Source organism: Pseudorasbora parva, chromosome 20, assembly GCF_024679245.1.
Source record: "Pseudorasbora parva isolate DD20220531a chromosome 20, ASM2467924v1, whole genome shotgun sequence".
Lineage (NCBI taxonomy): Eukaryota > Metazoa > Chordata > Actinopteri > Cypriniformes > Gobionidae > Pseudorasbora > Pseudorasbora parva.
Genome location: NC_090191.1, coordinates 37,609,960 through 37,631,598, shown reverse-complemented (window position 1 = coordinate 37,631,598; position 21,639 = coordinate 37,609,960). Strand labels below are relative to the sequence as shown.

At 38.5% G+C, this 21,639-nt stretch overlaps 3 long non-coding RNA genes across 6 annotated transcripts; 1 reads left to right on the top strand and 2 right to left on the bottom strand.

Moving 5' to 3' along the window:
* Window positions 1-456: 456 nt before the first annotated feature.
* Window positions 457-11,289, top strand: LOC137049519 (uncharacterized). Of its 2 annotated transcripts, none has more exons than XR_010899628.1 (10): window positions 457-662; window positions 1,703-1,805; window positions 1,988-2,956; window positions 3,025-3,807; window positions 4,338-4,440; window positions 6,689-6,894; window positions 7,586-7,688; window positions 9,800-10,005; window positions 10,695-10,797; window positions 10,975-11,289. It is a non-coding gene; the product is annotated as an uncharacterized lncRNA (long non-coding RNA). The 2 variants fall into 2 exon arrangements; XR_010899627.1 differs by lacking the exon at window positions 457-662 and adding an exon at window positions 1,103-1,181.
* LOC137049520 (uncharacterized) lies at window positions 3,557-10,598 on the bottom strand. Of its 2 annotated transcripts, XR_010899630.1 has the most exons (5): window positions 10,004-10,598; window positions 9,819-9,887; window positions 6,893-7,139; window positions 3,806-4,052; window positions 3,557-3,689 (listed from the first exon to the last, which is right to left on the bottom strand). It is a non-coding gene; the product is annotated as an uncharacterized lncRNA (long non-coding RNA). The 2 variants fall into 2 exon arrangements; XR_010899629.1 differs by lacking the exons at window positions 3,557-3,689; window positions 3,806-4,052; window positions 6,893-7,139 and adding an exon at window positions 8,194-9,112 and having other exon boundaries at window positions 9,249-9,887; window positions 10,004-10,595.
* A 1,619-nt stretch (window positions 11,290-12,908) lies between the features above and the next one.
* On the bottom strand, window positions 12,909-19,631 carry LOC137049521 (uncharacterized). Of its 2 annotated transcripts, XR_010899631.1 has the most exons (4): window positions 19,373-19,631; window positions 15,626-16,071; window positions 14,184-14,284; window positions 12,909-13,313 (listed from the first exon to the last, which is right to left on the bottom strand). It is a non-coding gene; the product is annotated as an uncharacterized lncRNA (long non-coding RNA). The 2 variants fall into 2 exon arrangements; XR_010899632.1 differs by lacking the exon at window positions 15,626-16,071.
* Between the last annotated feature and the right edge of the window lie 2,008 nt (window positions 19,632-21,639).

Here is a 21,639-nt window from a genome sequence, read left to right as displayed (position 1 = left end):
TTGACCATTCTTTTAGAAGCACATTTATGAGGTCAGGCACTGATGTTTACCAGAAAGTTGGGAGCATGAAATTGTCCAAAATGCCCTGGTATGCTCTAGAGTCCAGTGTCAGCGTGCTTTACTCCACTGCATCTGACACTTTGCATTACACTTGGTAATGTAAGGCTTGGATAAGCTGCTCAGCCATGGAAACCCATTCCATGAAGCTCTCTACACACTGTTCTTCAGCTAATCCACATGAAGTTTGGAGGTCTGTTGCTATAGACTCGGTAGAAAGTTGGTGACTTCAGCACACTGTTAGCCTCAGCATGCGCTGACCCCGCTCTGTAATTTTACGTGGCCTACCACATTGTGGCCGAGGTGCTGTTCTTTCACAAATGTTTGTAGAAGCGTCTGCATGCCTAGTGCTTGATTTTATACACCTGTGGCCATGGAAGTGACTGGAATACCTGAATTCAATAATTTGGATGGATATCCCAATAATTTTGGCAATATCGTGTAACAAACTTCCACATATTGAATATGGTTTAATGTCGTTTTAAATGTATGTCTTTCCTTACAGAAGGAATGTGTTTGGAGGATTACAGTAAGCCAGCAGAAGCCGAGCTCAGAGTCGTGTGGACAGACATCGGCTGTAATGATGGATTTTTGCTCATGGACAGGTAATGTATATAATGTGTGTGTGTGTGTTTTACTGAGCTGAACATGTAGGTTCCCATTGTTGGAAACTCAGAAATGAAGACCAGGAGAACTTGGGTATATCTTTCGGGCAGGCGTTCCTCTTTGAGAAACACACGTGCCGTCTGTGGCAGTCGTCCAAGTCTAATTCTAAACAGTATACATTGTACTTTATCCACATTTCAAGGGGAGGGATTTACACAGTAAAGGAGGAGACAATCTTAACAAAGGAATGCAAATGTTGTATAGGTAAAAGGGACACACCCCATACATTTCAGTGTCACCAGTCCTAATCCTATCAGCATAACAGTGCCAATCAGATGCACAGATGCAAATCTAATCATTCTGACAATGTTGCTTATAGATCAGGAAGATTAGCTCGATCTCGTTAGAATGTAGTAAATCTGTACCTCAAAACTGTATGCACATATTCCAGCTCAACCGCTAATAAAACTGACACACAGACGGATACAATGAGGGACCGAGTGTCACGCGACTCACCTGTAAGTAACTTTCAACATATCTCTTGTCAAATGACGTGCACGCGCTACAGAGCAAATCACTCGCTAGTGTTCGCGTTTCCTCTTCAGTCTCTGAATGAATCGCCTCTGATAATCACACTATAAAGTGGAATAAGAAGGATATTGCTGTGGTTTCTGGATTGCTGTGAGAGTCAGCAGGAGTGTGTGGAGCTCTGGTGTTCTTCTGCTGCTTCGGGCTTTTCTACTTCCTGTTATGACTGGAATATGAGAGGAAAACACAGCCTTTAGAATTAGTGTGAATTACACCGCTGCAAACCCACTCTAATGAACTTAAAAGTGTCTCGCCCTCCTGTGGTGATTTGTGTGAATTACACAGCCTTTAAAATGCTGTTTTAATTAAACCTGTCATAAAATGACTACAAGCATTAAACATTGACCAGACACTTCATTGCGTATCATTTCTATAATCTTGTTCTGATGTTTTTCTTTAATTGGATTTAGTTTTTATTTCTTATTCAGTGTTTTCATAATTTTGTCTACAGAATCAGTGATGTGTTGTGGAGCGTAAACCCGTCCAGCAGAAGCCGAGCTCAGAGTCGTGTGGACAGACGTCGGCTGTAATGATGGACTTCTGCTCATGGACAGGTAATGTATATAATGTGTGTGTGTGTTTTATTGTGCTGAACATGTAGGTTCCCATCGTTTTCTTTCTGAAGGGCCTCCCCTTTGGAAAGCAAACGATGGGAACCTAAACGGGTGGGGAAGGGACGGCGGTTGAACATTTTTATATATTAATTTTTTTTTTCTTTCTCTCTTGTGTCCAAAAGTATAACCCCTGCTGGAGATTGTGCCGGAAGCTCCGGGGGGAGACCGCACCGGTATCCCCCTCCTTTGGGCGCGCCACTCACTCTCACACACACACCACATTCGCTCGTATCGCAGAGACCCGGCTGGGATCGAACCAGCAACCTCTGAACCCGTGAGGCAGCGCTCATACCATTGAGCCACAGGTCTCTTGTCTCAACATGTGAAGGAACTTATACTTCACTGTTATCCTGAGAGTTTCCAATAAAGCAGTTAAAGTGAGATTTGAACCCGTGTCTTCAGCACAGCCTCATCCTCAGAGAGTGTGTGTTTATCCACTCGCCCATCATGGATCTCGTGACCGTGACTGGTTTTCAGGACATCTTCTCTAATGAGAAGAGTTTAAAGTCAGCAATAGTGGGATTTGAACTCAGGACGCTGCAATTGAAACGTATCTCTTTCTCTCCTGAGCCACTGAGACTGCAGAGATGAGGAGCGTTTGAACCGGTTTTATCCAGAGCTTTGTGTTAAATGAGGAATAACTTTAACAAATGTGGGATATGAACCAGAACTTTCTGGTCTGAAAGGGAGACGACTATCCGCTGCGCCACAGAGCCCGTGAGGAAATGAAGCGGTTTTAGATTTAAAGTTCATCTTAACGTATGTTTGAGCTGGTAAAAGATGCTCATCATTGATTGATAACTTATTGACTTCTTTGTGCAGAAATAAACACACACACACCATGTTTCAAAGTATTTCTTTAGATTTATTAATCAATTGTGATAAAGCCAAAGCTACTCTTATAGAATGTTTTTTTATGTATATGTATCATGTGTGAAGAGCAGTTTGACATTCTTTGTACCAACTGTATCAGTGTCTGTGATTTGTTTGTGCCCTATCTTTGTAAATAAATATATGTGCCAAAAATGTGTATGATCTAAAAGTTTCGCCCTCCTGTGGTGATTTTTATGAATTACACCACTGCAAATCAGGTAAAATGTTCTTAAAATTGTTTCGCCCTCCTGTAGTGATATTTATGAAGTACACTCCTGCAAATCAGGTAAAATTTTCTTACAATTATTTCGACCTCCTGTGGTGATTTTTATGAATTACACCACTGCAAATCGAGTATAATGCATTTTCAAATATTTTGCCCTCCCATGCTGATTTTTTCTTTTTAATTACACCACAGCAAATCAAGTCTAAAGAATTTACAATTATTCCGCCCTCCTGTGGTGATATTTATGAACTACAACACTGCAAATCGAGTCAAATTTTCTTTAAATTATTTCGCCCTCCTGTGGTGATTTTTATGAATTACACTGCAAATCCAGTATAATGTTCTTAAAATAGTTTTGCTCTCCTGTGGGGATTTTTATGAATTTTCGCCCTTCTGTGTTGAATTGAGTGAATTACGCCACTGCAAATCGAGTCTAAAGAATTTAAAATTATTCTGCCCTCCTGTGGTGATTTTAGTGTATTACACCACTACATATCGAGTCTAATGAACTTAAATGGATTTTTTTTCTGTCATCTCTGCTCATTTGTTAAAATACATTTATATACACGAGCGACCAGACTTTCTCGATTTTTTTATCACACGAAAGTAAAGGTCCGTTTCCCCTCCGCTCCTCTAGGCGGCAGAAGCGGTTTCACCTTCAGTCTGACTCTTCGGCTGCTTGACAACATGACGCTTGATGACAGTCACAACAACACGTGCAGATCCTGCAGATGACATGACAGCTCTAAATATCACTTTAACAGCACATATTCCAGCTCAACCGCTAATAAAACTGACACACAGACGGATATAATGAGGGGCCGAGTGTCACGCGACTCACCTGTAAGTAAATTTCCGCATAAAGTCAATTTCTCTTGTCAAATGACGTGCACGCGCCACAGAGCAAATCACTCGTTAGTGTTCGCGTTTCCTCTTCAGTCTCTGAATGAATCGCCTCTGATAATCACACTCTAAAGTAGAATAAGAAGGATATTGCTGTGGTTTCTGGATTGCTGTGAGAGTCAGCAGGAGTGTGTGGAGCTCTGGTGTTCTTCTGCTGCTTCGGGCTTTTCTACTTCCTGTTATGACTGGAATATGAGAGGAAAACACAGCCTTTAGAATTAGTGTGAATTACACCGCTGCAAATCCACTCCAATGAACTTAAAAGTGTCTCGCCCTCCTGTGGTGATTTGTGTGAATTACACAGCCTTTAAAATGCTGTTTTAATTAAACCTGTCATAAAATGACTACAAGCATTAAACATTGACCAGACACTTCATTGCGTATCATTTCTATAATCTTGTTCTGATGTTTTTCTTTAATTGGATTTAGTTTTTATTTCTTATTCAGTGTTTTCATAATTTTGTCTACAGAATCAGTGATGTGTTGTGGAGCGTAAACCCGTCCAGCAGAAGCCGAGCTCAGAGTCGTGTGGACAGACGTCGGCTGTAATGATGGACTTCTGCTCATGGACAGGTAATGTATATAATGTGTGTGTGTGTGTTATTGTGCTGAACATGTAGGTTCCCATCGTTTTCTTTTTGAAGGGCCTCACCTTTGGAAAGCAAACGATGTGAACCTAAACGGGTGGGGAAGGGACGGCGGTTGAGCATTTTTATATATTAATTTTTCTTCCCTCTCCTTGTGTCCAAAAGTATAACCCCCTGCTGGAGATTGTGCCGGAAGCTCCGGGGGGAGACCACACCGGTATCCCCCTCCTTTGGGCGCGCCACTCACTCTCACACACACACACCACATTCGCTCGTATCGCAGAGACCCGGCTGGGATCGAACCAGCAACCTCTGAACCCGTGAGGCAGCGCTCATACCATTGAGCCACAGGTCTCTTGTCTCTACATGTGAAGGAACTTATACTTCACTGTTATCCTGAGAGTTTCCAATAAAGCAGTTAAAGTGAGATTTGAACCTGTGTCTTCATCACAGCCTCATCCTCAGAGAGTGTGTTTTTATCCACTCGCCCATCATGGATCTTGTGACAGTAACTGGTTTTTAGGACATCTTGTCTGATGAGAAGAGTTTAAAGTCAGCAATAGTGGGATTTGAACCCCTATTATAGAGATCTGGCTGGGATCGAACCAGCAACCTCTGAACCCGTGAGGCAGCGCTCATACCAGTGAGCCACAGATCTCTTGTCTCAGCCTGTGAAGGAACTTATACTTCACTGTTATTTCGTATGTGACTTTTGATTTTACAATAAAGTTGTCAGCAGTAAGATTTGAACCCGTGTCTTCATCACAGCCTCGTCCTCAGAGAGTGTGTGTTTATCCACTCGCCCATCATGGATCTCGTGACCGTGACTGGTTTTCAGGACATCTTGTCTAATGAGAAGAGTTTAAAGTCAGCAATAGTGGGACTTGAACTCAGGACGCTGCGATTGAAACGCATCTCTTTCTCTCCTGAGCCACTGAGACTGCAGAGATGAGGAGCGTTTGAACAGGTTTTATCCAGAGCTTTGTGTTAAATGAGGAATAACTTTAACAAATGTGGGATTTGAACCAGGACTTTCTGGTCTGAAAGGGAGACGACTATCCGCTGCGCCACAGAGCCCGTGACGAAATGAAGCGGTTTTAGATTTAAAGTTCATCTTAACGTATGTTTGAGCTGGTAAAAGATGCTCATCATTAATCGATAACTCATTGACTTCTCTGTCCAGAAATAAACACACACACCATGTTTCAAAGTATTTCTTTAGATTTATTAATAAATTGTGATAAAGCCAAAGCTACTCTTATAGAATTTTTTTTATGTATATGTATCATGTGTGAAGAGCAGTTTGACATTCTTTGTACCAACTGTATCAGTGTCTGTGATTTGTTTATGCCCTATCTTTGTAAATAAATATATGTGCCAAAAATGTGTATGATCTAAAAGTTTCGCCCTCCTGTGGTGATATTTATGAATTACACCAATGCAAATCGGGTAAAATGTTCTTAAAATTGTTTCGCCCTCCTGTAGTGATATTTATGAAGTACACTCCTGCAAATTAAGTCAAGTTTTCTTACAATTATTTCGACCTCCTGTGGTGATTTTTTATGAATTACACCACTGCAAATCGAGTATAATGCATTTTCAAATATTTTGCCCTCCCATGCTGATTTTTTCTTTTTAATTACACCACAGCAAATCAAGTCTAAAGAATTTACAATTATTCCGCCCTCCTGTGGTGATATTTATGAACTACAACACTGCAAATCGAGTCAAATTTTCTATAAATTATTCCGCCCTCCTGTGGTGATTTTTATGAATTACACCACTGCAAATCGAGTATAATGCATTTTCAAATATTTTGCCCTCCCATGCTGATTTTTTCTTTTTAATTACACCACAGCAAATCAAGTCTAAAGAATTTACAATTATTCCGCCCTCCTGTGGTGATATTTTTGAATTACACTGCAAATCCAGTATAATGTTCTTAAAATAGTTTTGCTCTCCTGTGGTGATTTTTATGAATTTTCGCCCTTCTGTGTTGAATTGAGTGAATTACGCCACTGCAAATCGAGTCTAAAGAATTTAAAATTATTCTGCCCTCCTGTGGTGATTTTAGTGTATTACACCACTACATATCGAGTCTAATGAACTTAAATGGATTTTTGTTCTGTCATCTCTGCTCATTTGTTAAAATACATTTATATACACGAGCGACCAGACTTTCTCGATTTTTAATCACACGAAAGTAAAGGTCCGTTTCCCCTCCGCTCCTCTAGGCGGCAGAAGCGGTTTCACCTTCAGTCTGACTCTTCGGCTGCTTGACAACATGACGCTTGATGACAGTCACAACAACACGTGCAGATCCTGCAGATGACATGACAGCTCTAAATATCACTTTAACAGCACATATTCCAGCTTAACCGCTAATAAAACTGACACACAGACGGATCAAATGAGGGGCCGAGTGTCACGCGACTCACCTGTAAGTACATTTCCGCATAAAGTCAATTTCTCTTGTCAAATGACGTGCACGCGCTACAGAGCAAATCACTCGCTAGTGTCCGCGTTTCCTCTTCAGTCTCTGAATGAATCGCCTCTGATAATCACACTATAAAGTGGAATAAGAAGGATATTGCAGTGGTTTCTGGATTGCTGTGAGAGTCAGCAGGAGTGTGTGGCGCTCTGGTGTTCTTCTGCTGCTTCGGGCTTTTCTACTTCCTGTTATGACTGGAATATGAGAGGAAAACACAGCCTTTAGAATTAGTGTGAATTACACCGCTGCAAACCCACTCTAATGAACTTAAAAGTGTCTCGCCCTCCTGTGGTGATTTGGGTGAATTACACAGCCTTTAAAATGCTGTTTTAATTAAACCTGTCATAATATTACTACAAGAATCAAACATTGACCAGACACTTCATTGTGTATCATTTCTATAATCTTGTTCTGATGTTTTTTTTTTTTTTTTTTGAAAGGATTTAGTTTTTATTTCTTATTCAGTGTTTTCATAATTTTGTCAGTCGTTGAATTATCATCATCATAATCAGGGCTAAAACGAAACGATTGATACAACATTACAGATCTATAACAGATCTCATTGTATACTGTTGTTTTAGTGTTTAATTCAGATTTATACAGTGTGTAACGTGTGTTTGTTTGTGCCGTGACTCTACAGAATCAGTGATGTGTTGTGGAGCGTAAACCCGTCCAGCAGAAGCCGAGCTCAGAGTCGTGTGGACAGACGTCGGCTGTAATGATGGACTTCTGCTCATGGACAGGTAATGTATATAATGTGTGTGTGTGTGTTTTATTGTGCTGAACATGTAGGTTCCCATCGTTTTCTTTTTGAAGGGCCTCCCCTTTTGAAAGCAAACGATGGGAACCTAAACGGGTGGGGAAGGGACGGCGGTTGAGCATTTTTATATATTAATTTATTTTTTTTCTCTTGTGTCCAAAAGTATAACCCCTGCTGGAGATTGTGCCGGAAGCTCCGGGGGGAGACCACACCGGTATCCCCCTCCTTTGGGCGCGCCACTCACACACACACCACACCACACCACATTCGCTCGTATCGCAGAGACCCGGCTGGGATCGAACCAGCAACCTCTGAACCCGTGAGGCAGCGCTCATACCATTGAGCCACAGGTCTCTTGTCTCAACATGTGAAGGAACTTATACTTCACTGTTATCCTGAGAGTTTCCAATAAAGCAGTTAAAGTGAGATTTGAACCTGTGTCTTCATCACAGCCTCGTCCTCAGAGAGTGTGTTTTTATCCACTCGCCCATCATGGATCTTGTGACAGTAACTGGTTTTCAGGACATCTTGTCTGATGAGAAGAGTTTAAAGTCAGCAATAGTGGGATTTGAACCCCTATTATAGAGATCTGGCTGGGATCGAACCAGCAACCTCTGAACCCGTGAGGCAGCGCTCATACCATTGAGCCACAGATCTCTTGTCTCAGCCTGTGAAGGAACTTATACTTCACTGTTATTTCGTATGTGACTTTTGATTTTACAATAAAGTTGTCAGCAGTGAGATTTGAACCCGTGTCTTCATCACAGCCTCGTCCTCAGAGAGTGTGTGTTTATCCACTCGCCCATCATGGATCTCGTGACCGTGACTGGTTTTCAGGACATCTTGTCTAATGAGAAGAGTTTAAAGTCAGCAATAGTGGGACTTGAACTCAGGACGCTGCGATTGAAACGCATCTCTTTCTCTCCTGAGCCACTGAGACTGCAGAGATGAGGAGCGTTTGAACAGGTTTTATCCAGAGCTTTGTGTTAAATGAGGAATAACTTTAACAAATGTGGGATATGAACCAGAACTTTCAGGTCTGAAAGGGAGACGACTATCCGCTGCGCCACAGAGCCCGTGACGAAATGAAGCGGTTTTAGATTTAAAGTTCATCTTAACGTATGTTTGAGCTGGTAAAAGATGCTCATCATTAATCGATAACTCATTGACTTCTCTGTCCAGAAATAAACACACACACCATGTTTCAAAGTATTTCTTTAGATTTATTAATAAATTGTGATAAAGCCAAAGCTACTCTTATAGAATTTTTTTTATGTATATGTATCATGTGTGAAGAGCAGTTTGACATTCTTTGTACCAACTGTATCAGTGTCTGTGATTTGTTTATGCCCTATCTTTGTAAATAAATATATGTGCCAAAAATGTGTATGATCTAAAAGTTTCGCCCTCCTGTGGTGATATTTATGAATTACACCAATGCAAATCGGGTAAAATGTTCTTAAAATTGTTTCGCCCTCCTGTAGTGATATTTATGAAGTACACTCCTGCAAATTAAGTCAAGTTTTCTTACAATTATTTCGACCTCCTGTGGTGATTTTTTATGAATTACACCACTGCAAATCGAGTATAATGCATTTTCAAATATTTTGCCCTCCCATGCTGATTTTTTCTTTTTAATTACACCACAGCAAATCAAGTCTAAAGAATTTACAATTATTCCGCCCTCCTGTGGTGATATTTATGAATTACAACACTGCAAATCGAGTCAAATTTTCTATAAATTATTCCGCCCTCCTGTGGTGATTTTTATGAATTACACTGCAAATCCAGTATAATGTTCTTAAAATAGTTTTGCTCTCCTGTGGTGATTTTTATGAATTTTCGCCCTTCTGTGTTGAATTGAGTGAATTACGCCACTGCAAATCGAGTCTAAAGAATTTAAAATTATTCTGCCCTCCTGTGGTGATTTTAGTGTATTACACCACTACATATCGAGTCTAATGAACTTAAATGGATTTTTGTTCTGTCATCTCTGCTCATTTGTTAAAATACATTTATATACACGAGCGACCAGACTTTCTCGATTTTTTTATCACACGAAAGTAAAGGTCCGTTTCCCCTCCGCTCCTCTAGGCGGCAGAAGCGGTTTCACCTTCAGTCTGACTCTTCGGCTGCTTGACAACATGACGCTTGATGACAGTCACAACAACACGTGCAGATCCTGCAGATGACATGACAGCTCTAAATATCACTTTAACAGCACATATTCCAGCTCAACCGCTAATAAAACTGACACACAGACGGATACAATGAGGGACCGAGTGTCACGCGACTCACCTGTAAGTAAATTTCCGCATAAAGTCAATTTCTCTTGTCAAATGACGTGCACGCGCTACAGAGCAAATCACTCGCTAGTGTCCGCGTTTCCTCTTCAGTCTCTGAATGAATCGCCTCTGATAATCACACTATAAAGTGGAATAAGAAGGATATTGCAGTGGTTTCTGGGTTGCTGTGAGAGTCAGCAGGAGTGTGTGGAGCTCTGGTGTTCTTCTGCTGCTTCGGGCTTTTCTACTTCCTGTTATGACTGGAATATGAGAGGAAAACACAGCCTTTAGAATTAGTGTGAATTACACCGCTGCAAATCCACTCCAATGAACTTAAAAGTGTCTCGCCCTCCTGTGGGGATTTGAGTGAATTACACAGCCTTTAAAATGCTGTTTTAATTAAACCTGTCATAATATTACTACAAGAATCAAACATTGACCAGACACTTCGTTGTGTATCATTTCTGTAATCTTGTTCTGATGGGGTTTTTTTGTTGTTGAAAGGATTTAGTTTTTATTTCTTATTCAGTGTTTTCATAATTTTGTCAGTCGTTGAATTATCATCATCATAATCAGGGCTAAAACGAAACGATTGATACAACATTACTGATCTATAACAGATCTCATTGTATACTGTTGTTTTAGTGTTTAATTCTGTTTTATTCAGTGTGTAACGTGTGTTTGTTTGTGCCGTGACTCTACAGAATCAGTGATGTGTTGTGGAGCGTAAACCCGTCCAGCAGAAGCCGAGCTCAGAGTCGTGTGGACAGACGTCGGCTGTAATGATGGACTTCTGCTCATGGACAGGTAATGTATATAATGTGTGTGTGTTTTATTGTGCTGAACATGTAGGTTCCCATCGTTTTCTTTTTGAAGGGCCTCCCCTTTGGAAAGCAAACGATGGGAACCTAAACGGGTGGTGAAGGGACGGCGGTTGAGCATTTTTATATATTATTATTTATTTTTCTCTCTTGTGTCCAAAAGTATAACCCCTGCTGGAGATTGTGCCGGAAGCTCCGGGGGAGACCGCACCGGTATCCCCCTCCTTTGGGCGCGCCACTCACTCTCACACACACACACACACCACATTCACTCGTATCGCAGAGACCCGGCTGGGATCGAACCAGCAACCTCTGAACCCGTGAGGCAGCGCTCATACCATTGAGCCACAGGTCTCTTGTCTCAACATGTGAAGGAACTTATACTTCACTGTTATCCTGAGAGTTTCCAATAAAGCAGTTAAAGTGAGATTTGAACCCGTGTCTTCATCACAGCCTCATCCTCAGAGAGTGTGTTTTTATCCACTCGCCCATCATGGATCTTGTGACAGTAACTGGTTTTTAGGACATCTTGTCTGATGAGAAGAGTTTAAAGTCAGCAATAGTGGGACTTGAACCCCTATTATAGAGATCTGGCTGGGATCGAACCAGCAACCTCTGAACCCGTGAGGCAGCGCTCATACCATTGAGCCACAGATCTCTTGTCTCAGCCTGTGAAGGAACTTATATTTCACTGGTATCTTGTATGTGACTTTTCATTTTACAATAAAGTTGTCAGCAGTGAGAATTGAACCCAAGCATCAATCACAGTTCGGCCACCAGAGAACATGTGTTTAGTCACTTAGGCCACATGACTTTCACACTGAATGCTGGCATTTGGGCTCTTTGTTGGATATAATGCAAACTATTTAATGTTAGCAATAGTGAGATTTGAACTCGGGTCTCCATGATTGCAGCACAATGTTTTATCATCTGAGCTACCGAGTCTTGATATTTAACACAGGTTTTCAAGGTAATTTATGTTTTAAATTGAGGTTAATTATATTAACAACAGGGATCTTTAAATCACAGGGCTTTATGTCTGAAGCCATTGAGCTTTATTTGGTCAGTTTGTGTTTTTGGAAACTGTTTTGGGAAACTTTGTTGAATATAATGCCAACAATTTAACATAAGCAATAGGAGGATCTAAACTCAGGACATTCACATACACTAAGCAGTTAATACCAAAAATACCACGTATACACACAATCTTAAGATTTTTAATCAAGACCTTTATTAACTCTACATGTCAAACTCAAAATGATAACAGCAAATATATATATTTTTAGTCAAGTAAATAGATTTTGTATGAATTAGAAACACAGACCAACACAGTCCAACCCTCCTGCCTGGAAGTTTCTAGTAAACCTAAAGACCTCAATTAGCCGCTTCAGGTGTTTTTAATGAGGCTGGAGCTAAACTCAGGAAAGTGGCTCACCAGGAGCAGGATTAGACTGCCTTCAGTGCCTTGGTTTACTTCTTAGCCCCAACGGCTGTTTCCATGTTTTCATATAAATGCAGATACACTTATCAGATTAAAACAGACCTAAACACTGATCTGATCGTGTGTATCTTTTATATTAATGAGTACAATCTGCATTTAAACACCATTAAATGTAGCTATATAATGTGTTTAATAATGAATGATAAACTACTTAAAATAGATAAAAAGAAATAAACCTCACACAAACTAAAACACAATTTTATGTGCGCGCCTTTTAGCAGAACATTTGATCTGTCTTACCCCATCAGAAGAGTTTACTTTTCAAACGTATGAAAATCAGATTTCACCCGTCACCTGTGACTGGCCACAAATTCACTTGCCCAGAACGGAAATTGTGTCATCATTTACTCACCTTCAAATTGTTCCAAACCTGTATGAATTACTTTCTCCTGCTAAACACAAAAGAATATATTTTAAGGAATGTCAGTAACCAAACAGTTGATGGTCCCCATTGACGTTCATAGTTTTTCCTACTATAGAAGTCAATGGGGACCATCAACTGCTTGGTTTACCATCATTTCTTTTGTTGTGTAGCAGAAAAAAGCAACCCATACAGGGTTGGAACAACTTGAAGGTGAGTAAATGATGATATTTTTTTATTTTTTGTGTCAAATATCGCTTTAAAGTAGTAGTACACTTTAAAATGAAAAATTACATGATTTGCTCACACTCAAGCCATCCTAGGTGCATGACTTTCTTCTTTTTGATTAACATAATCATAGTTATATTAATAAATAGTCTGATGCTTCTAAGCTTTATAAATGGCAGTAACGGGTTCCACTGAGTTTGAAGCACACAGGAGTGCATCCATTCATCAACAGCCTGTTGATGTTGCTGTAGGGAAGGAAAACGTGTTGTTAAGTCTGTCACTGAGCTGTCATCTGCACGATCTGGACTCGTGTCATTAAAATAGGTCTGAAAGTGTAGTGGCCATTGCGATCCAGCGTCATGTTGCTATGGAGCCAAGGCATTGTGCTGAAGGTGAAGCCCGCTTACGCCGCCTAGTGGAGAGGATGGAAAACGGCATCAATCATTAGTGTGTAATTAAGTGTGTAGGCAGGTGAAATTACCGAAGCATTAATAAACGAAAAAACTCGAGGTGGCCAGTCGCAGATGAGAGGAGTGCAATGTAAAATGCATTTATTTAAAAACAAATACAGATTTTGTAAGAATCTCGACCAGCATGCATCTAACGTTACCGGTTTCGTCGAGTGACCAGATCAACTTTAAAATAATGCGGTAAGACTAAGACATTTGCATATTTAGGGACTGTGATTTATTTGATATTGTTCATCATGCTTCTTAGCTTCATAGCGTTATTTCGTCGGGTTTTGCAGATTCAATCACCATTAAGTAATTGTCTAAGCAAATCTGAGTGAACGCGAAGGAGCGTTCATTGAGCTCACTGACTTCTTTAATTTAGTTTTACTCATACAAATTACTGGGCATATGTTTAAAACCTTGTTTTATTTGAGTGCTGATGTTTTCGCGCGTTAAAGTTCGTTTTAGGTTCGAAATTCGTGTTCGTAAATGATATAATTTTCCCATTCTAATGATTATAGTCGGTCCATGACTGACTACATCATGTGGGGACCATAGGGTGGGGTGGGGACATCCTACAAAAATGTAGGATGTGAAAAAAATATTCGGGTGAACTTTAGTGAAAAATCCATTAAATGCTGAATGCTATAGGTTTCTACATAGGCTAAACCTTGCAGAATCTGCTAAATCTTTATAATTGTAACAATAATAGGGATCTGTTTTTTTTTTTTTAGTATTGACTTGAATAAGCTATGTCACATTATTATCCTTCAGATATGCTACAAGACTAAATTAAAACTGAATTCATAAAAATTCAAAAGTTTGCATACCCTCAAATCCTAATGCTGTTGCCTGGATGATCCAATTTGTGATGGTTGTTAATGAGTTCTTCGTTTATCTTCCAGGTCCTGCAGGTTCTTTTCAGCATCATCTGCATATTTGAATCCTTTCAGTATGATTTTTAAATCCATCTTTTCACAGTTGAGGGATGAAGAAAGAACATCCTGTTCTTTCATCAGGATGTTCATCTTTCTTATTTTGTTTAAGATCATTTAGTGCTGCCCTTCAGAAGCTACAGACGATGCTTAAATATTTCCCAGAACTAATTTTAAAGGGCCGTAAAAACATTTATCGCTAAAATGTGAACAGCTTGTAACAAAACTTTTACAAAACAAGACCTTAGGCTTTCCTGACTTCCTAGGTTGTCTATGAAAGCCTGTAGACTTCTTTATATGTGGAGGACTATATATGAATGGTAAAATCACATGAAATGAATGTTTGCAGCACATTCTGGATAATGCTGAAAGAGGCATTCTGTACTGTAAGGTCAAAAAAGAAAAGGGATTCATTCAAACTATAGTCTCTCATAGCCAGATCTATCCGGTTGTTAAGGCTGACGTCACACGGCAGCGCTTCCGGGTCCAACCGCTCTATCTTATACCACAAGCAAAACTACAAACGGTGCTAATATACACACACAATGTGGTGTGATACTACAAAAAAAAGCTATAATCATAACCTTTTTCTCCATACCAAAATTCTAGATGGCCAGACAGTGATTCATTTTTTTTAAATCGTTAAAATATTAATGTATTTGACGCTGTGAGCACAGAGACTGTTGTGTAGACTGTAAGTTTTTAAAATGTTAAACTTTTTTAAACGTTTGATGTTTAATATGAATAAATCGCGCTCATAAACGGGCGTCAATGGCATTCTCAAGTGAAACGAGTTGAGGCTTGGACCCGGAAACGGCGTTCCTTACATCGCGACTTAACAAGCGGATAGTCTCAAATATATTTTATAATCAAGCTACTTTATAATCAAACTATTATAACCGTGTAATTTTAGATCTAATGCTTTCTTAACAGTTAACTGTCACTAATAAACAGGGTTTCGCCCCGATATACTCACCGCAAAGTTCTTCTTCGCTCTTTGTTTAGGGGTGAAACAAGTTTGAAATACATTAGTGTAGGATTGAAAATCATCAGAGATATTTGAAATTGAACAAATGCATTTGCTTTACTGTTTTCAACCCCCAATCGTTCTTAACACAAGTGCTATTTGGTGACACACCTTTAATACAGTGAGGGAAGTTGAAATGATCTGATTGGTCAGTTTAAATGTCTCACATTTGGGTTTGATATGGTCAGAAAAGGATAAGCAGATGTTGGTGCAATGTTGTTCAAAATAACATCACAGATTCAGGTCACACTATCAAGGCCTTAAAGGATTAGTTCACTCAAAAATTAAAATTCTGTCAATAATTACTTACCCTAATGTTGTTCGACAGTGGCTCTACAAAAAGTTTATGAAGCGACGAGAATAGTTTTTGTGACGCTGAATCAACACGTTTTCTTTCTGAAGCATTATGTTGTGTGTAAGTTCCTCAGTGTGAAAATATCTTTAAAAAATAAATAAATCATAGTCACTGCTGAAAGGGGTTTGAATGTTCAGAAGATGCTGAAAAACCAAAAGAGTATGTCAGAATGGTTTTAAAAACAGTGGACAGTTTAACTCAGGGGTGTCCAATCCTGATCCTAAGGGTCACTGTCCAACCCCAATTAAACACATCTGAACCCGCTAATCAAGGTCTTACTAAGGGTACTAACTTCTAGGCAGGTGTGTTGAGGAGTTGGAGCTAAACTCTGCAGGACAGTGGCCCTCCAGGGCCGAGTTTGGACACCCCTGGTTTAACTCCTCAGGACAAACAAGGGACTCCTGAAAAGCAAAACATAAAAACACTGGTGGATAACTCTGGTAATGACACACAAGGTATTTGTAAACTTGAAACTTTTTTTTTTGGTCTTTTGGACTATAACCATTATCTGCTATGAAAAGGGGCCATAGAGAATCAGGGCAGTAGAAATGTAAACATGTTATACGTTTTTGTTTTGTTTTTTTGTTTGTTTTGTCCTGATCAATTTGAATAATGTATCCACATTAGACTAGTCCAAAATGTCATAATGTACTTTTACATTATAGGCTGTATCCGCTTTTAGACCCATTATACATTATACTGCTGGTTAGACACTAGGTGGTGCAATTTCCAGCAGTAGCTGAGAATCCTGCACTAAATGCAAGGCAGACTTCGATTTTATTTTGTGTAGAATAAGTCATAGCCATTTATTTGAGCCAATTTACTCTAAAAATATTTTAGTTAATGAGAGTGCAAATTGATATTATATGGGTCATTCTACAGAAATTGTTGAACATGTTTTACCTGCTGAACGTTACTCGTGTATTTGTATTGCTTTGAATTTAAAATGTATAAATGTATTAGGACTACACTGAAATCTTTTTATGCATTTTCACAATTTTGGAACATTTTAAACAATGCCCCAAAATTGGTCGATACATAAACACAACAGAAATTTTGCAAGAAATAAGTATTTTTCACTTGTTTATTCAGTATAAAATATTTATTTTTACTCAATTTTTAGAACATGAATTAGCTCTCAAGATATTTCAGATTTATTTGGAATTATCTGTTCCTTATCATATTTAAATTTTTGTAGCTAGTGTGATAATCAATCACATCCGCTAAATTTCATAAAGACTTAAATAGTAGGTGTTCTAAGAAAAAAGTGAAAATATTTAGTTGTTTTTCTCAGTGAAGTTTTAAGGGTTAGACAGATGCCTAATATGTTGATTTGATACTCAGTTATCAATGTTGGAAACCGATGTGCTGCTTAATATTTTTTTGGAACCTGTGATACTTTTTTTCAGGATTCATTGATGAATAAGTTAAAAAAGAACAGCATTTATTAAATCCACTTTGTAACTATGTAAAAATTTACTATCACTTTTTATCAATTTAACGTCCTTGTTGAATAAAAGTATTAATTTCTTTAAAAAACAAAAAAACAGTAGTGCAAATAATTATAAAAGATTTCTATTTTAAATAAATGCTGTTTTTGTTTTTTTGATCAAATGATGCTGACAATTCAGCTTTGATCACAGGAATAAATTACATTTTAAAGTCTATTAAAATTAAAGTCCACTATTTTAAAGTAATATATTTCACAATATAACTTAGTTTTTTTTTCTATATTTTTGATCAAATGTGCATGTTATGGAGTAATGCACAATGCCTCAGTGAGTACTAGTGTGTTGTGTGTATGTGATTGAGGAACGTGCAGGTAGAAATTGAACTGAAAGTGCATTAAATCTGGTTGTTTTAACCAAGGTTATGCTGCAAGATTTTTTTGCAACTACATTTAAATTCACTAATATAAGATAAACTGTAATTTTGGTTATTCCCATTAATTCCCATGTTAAGTTTCCAGCCTTTAAAAATTTGTGGAATTTTGCAACTTTGCAAACAATACTGAAAATCTCTGTTTTTGTTCTTTATTGTGTGTTTTAATATTATTGGTTCAATCCGTGTCAAATCAGCCAAAATTTGGAAACTTGCCCGGTAAATGTTTTATAATTTTGTTAATATTTTTTTATGAAGATCTTAAATGTAATGGCTGTTTATTTACGGAGTAATCTAATGTTTTGAAGGGGTGGGGGACAGAAAAATTAATTAAGAATGACAATCTGTAGGGATATTAAAAACAGCTTTAACACTTTGAGTTACATTGACAACATTAGTTGTTATCCAGACATTCCTTTTTAAAAGAGAAAAGTATCAGCTGTATGCAAAGAGACCCACATTTGGTTTTCGACCACTAAATATGTGTACAATTAACCAATTTACTCATGGAGCTGCATTAAAGAAATAGTTCACCCAAAAATGAAAATGTTTAACTCCAACCATTGCTCGCATAATGCATGTCAATTGGGTCTAATTAGATTTAGACCCCATTTCATTAAACGAGCAACAGCTGGATGTAAAAATCTTCATTTGTGTTCTACTGAAGAAACAAACACCCCTACATCTTGGATGCCCTGGCCTGGGGGTAAGCAGACAAACATCACGTTTTCATTTTTGGGTGAACTATCCCTTAGGATCTCCATTTATCTGGGATTGAACGATATAGGGCCTCACAATAAAGAGGGAATCAGATAATCTAAATTGATATTAAGATATATTTAATACTTGGGGAAAAAGAAGTGTTTTTTCCCCATTTTGAACTGTCACAGTTAGCATATAATGCAACAAAGATGACTAAAGTCTATAGATTTTACTAACAGACCTTATAATCTCTGTGTAAAAATAAAAATAATGATGCTGCCGTCTTTCTAAAGCCATTTTGAGAAAGAAAAAAAAAACAGAAAGCTATTTAGATTGCACAGACAAGTGTTTCCTTCATTTCTTCTTTGTGCAACATTGTTTAAATATGTGTAGTTATAAATGTTTATATCCCCATTAAAAATTAATGTAGGCTATGATTATAGGCTACTTATTCATAAATAATAAAAAAAGATTCCGTTATGTTAACCAGTTTGAAAGAACCGTCTCGCTGAACTGAATTGGACTTCCAGAAGAGACTCTCGAGAAGATGATAAGGCATGTAGCGATCATAGACAGTGGTAGCGATTGGACAATTCTCGAAACCCCGATTCAATTGAACCGATTCTTTTGAAAAACGATTCACTCACTCTAAGCGGTCGAAGGTCGAATCACCCCTGTGCTGGCGACACCGGCTGGTCAAAACAGTGTAATGCAAATGTTATATGAAATAATCATTTAACGCAAATATGAAGCGTATGTATAACTTTTTGTTCATTTGTACTGCATGTTTTGCGTGTTTTTAAGAGGACCTGGCTAATTGGTGGTTGATTAAATATTCACTCCTTTTTTGTCTTTTGAACTAAAACAAAACTACAAACCGTAAAGAGAAAAGATAAAACATGTTCAAACTGATTCTTGGTTCACAAGATGAACTCCCCCTAGCGGCTATCAAATGTTTTATCAAAACAGATTGACAGCGAAACGGCGCGCGGTTGATAAGATTCATTTCGAAGCTTCAAGAAACATGTTAGCCTTTGGAGCATGATCTGGCGCACACATTATTTAATCATTTTGTTGATACAAACTGTCCAGCATCTTACAAATGTAATTTACACTCACCTTCACGTTGCTCTAACTGCGATGAGGTTTTCTTTCGTGGAAAAACAAGGACGAGGAATGATCGTTGTAAGACTCAAGCTCCAAAACACAATCAAAGTAGTCCATATGATTCTCCTATACGTTATTCCAAGTTTTCTGAAGTGAGTCGTTTGCTTTGCGAGAATAAAAAAGTATGTTTTGGACTAAAATATTGTCTTCCTCGTTTCAAATCTGGCGCGCACGTGAGGAGAACATAGGCCTGTTTGTTTACATAAGACAGAGCGACACGCGTCACAATCTGAACCACGCCCACCGGAAGCGAAAACAATCCAACCCTCTCTGTTTACTTTGTATTGCGTGAAGCTGACTCCTTGTCATTTCTGAGTTATAACAAAAACAACAATGTCTAAAAGCTGCAATGTGACAGGGTGTACAGCAAGCAAGCTAAAAACCAAGAACGCAAGTTTTTATAAGCTGTCAACCCCCATAAAACGAGCGTTTTAAAAAAAACTTACTTTTTTTAACCATGTCAAAGGATAATTTCACCACCCTATTACACCTGAGAGGCACACGTAAGCATGAGTGTCAGGAGGATACCACAAATTAACCCCTTCTTCCCGCTGATGTTTCACTTTTTATTGCCTGTGTCCACCTTTGTCTCCTTAAAGGCTGGATTTTACGGTTTGGTAGCTAAGAAAATTGTAATTCAGTTTTTTTTTAGCTTGTTTGCTGTACACCCCATCACTGCTTTTTAGGCATTGTTTATTCTTTTCTCAGAAGCAAGAAAGGACAAGGAGGTAGTTTCACGCAATACAAAGTCAATGGAGAGGGTTGGGTTGGCTTCCCTGTGTGGGCGTGGCCTAAATGCACTCCGTCTCGATTGGGTGCGTTCTATACCATATAAGGAGAACAAGGCGGAGCAAAAGACACGCAACGCGGTATATTTGAGTGGAAGCGTGATAAATGTTTTTACTCCTGAATCGTTTCTATGGATTTTTAAATTACACTCCGTTTATATGTTGTTTTCCCATAGGAAATAATTTTGGCAAGAGCAAAGAAAGATTTAAACTTGCAATGCAATTTGAGCTCAATTCCTAGACCTAGGGTATCTAAATGTTGCAGACAAAGTTGATTTTCAGCCTTTCAGATGCACTATAAGCCAACAGTACTTTTTATTTTATTTTTAAAAACATGTATTTTAAGATGTGTGAGTGTTTGCTAAATATCAACTTTGGCTGATAAGGAGGAGTTGGTTCTAGGATGGGGAGTGAATATAGTCCCAAGGAGGGTGTAGTAGTTTCATGCCTATGATCCTATCATATCTATTCTTCGAAGCAACTTCAAATTCATCATTGCTTATTTTGCTCCTGACTGAGCGAAGTCAAATGATCACTCCTACCAGCCAGACTCGGTATTTACTTTTCCAAATTATTTAAACATATGAGAGGGTCAGTGCCCACCAAACCTCAAGTCAAGTGCCTTGCTTAAAGACAGTGTTAACCCTTTGAAATAATCAACATTTTCTGATAGCTGATGTCAATTTCTTTATTTAAGGTCATGCTAAGCCAGGTTAATGTGCAGTGACGATATAATCTACTCATATGTTGACCAAACAGTATAAACAATGAGTTTAGTGTGCATTTGTTGAACGGTCAAAGGTTTATTAGAAATCTCTCTGTTAGAACTCATGTCATCTCTAATGACATGGAGTCAGAACTATTGTGATATGCATAAGGGTCATCAACATGAAAGATTGAGGGAAACAAATATGCTTTTACCACCAGACTGAAGTGTAGCGTATATTGTTTTGTTTCAGTGCAGAGCATTTATTGAAATGCAGAATAACTGCTTTATGCAAATGTTCTAGTTGTTAAATATCATGCATGACTCTTGCAGGTTGTGTTAAGAAATGCAGGTACAGTGTGTTCACGTTTTACTTTTTTTGGTTAGGCTTCTTGAGCAATTTTTTCCAACTCTTTAGTAGAGCTTTTCCAGGTGTATCAGTTCTTCTGCCCGGTTGTTTTGAGCCAATCACCTGGGCTGCAAATGTCATGTGACCCATTACTCTAGTGACAGGAAAATGTTATAATGACAATATTGAGACTGCTGAGGTCTAGCAAATATCCTGAACTGTGACATGAAAGGCAGCAGACAGAGAAAAGACACTTTTGAAAGCACTAGTCAAATGTTTATTATAAAATAATGTAAAAATGGTGATTTAAATGTTGTAACCAGTTCAAATCATTCATTTGGTGCTGCATAAATGAACCAGAGTAGAAAGAAAAACA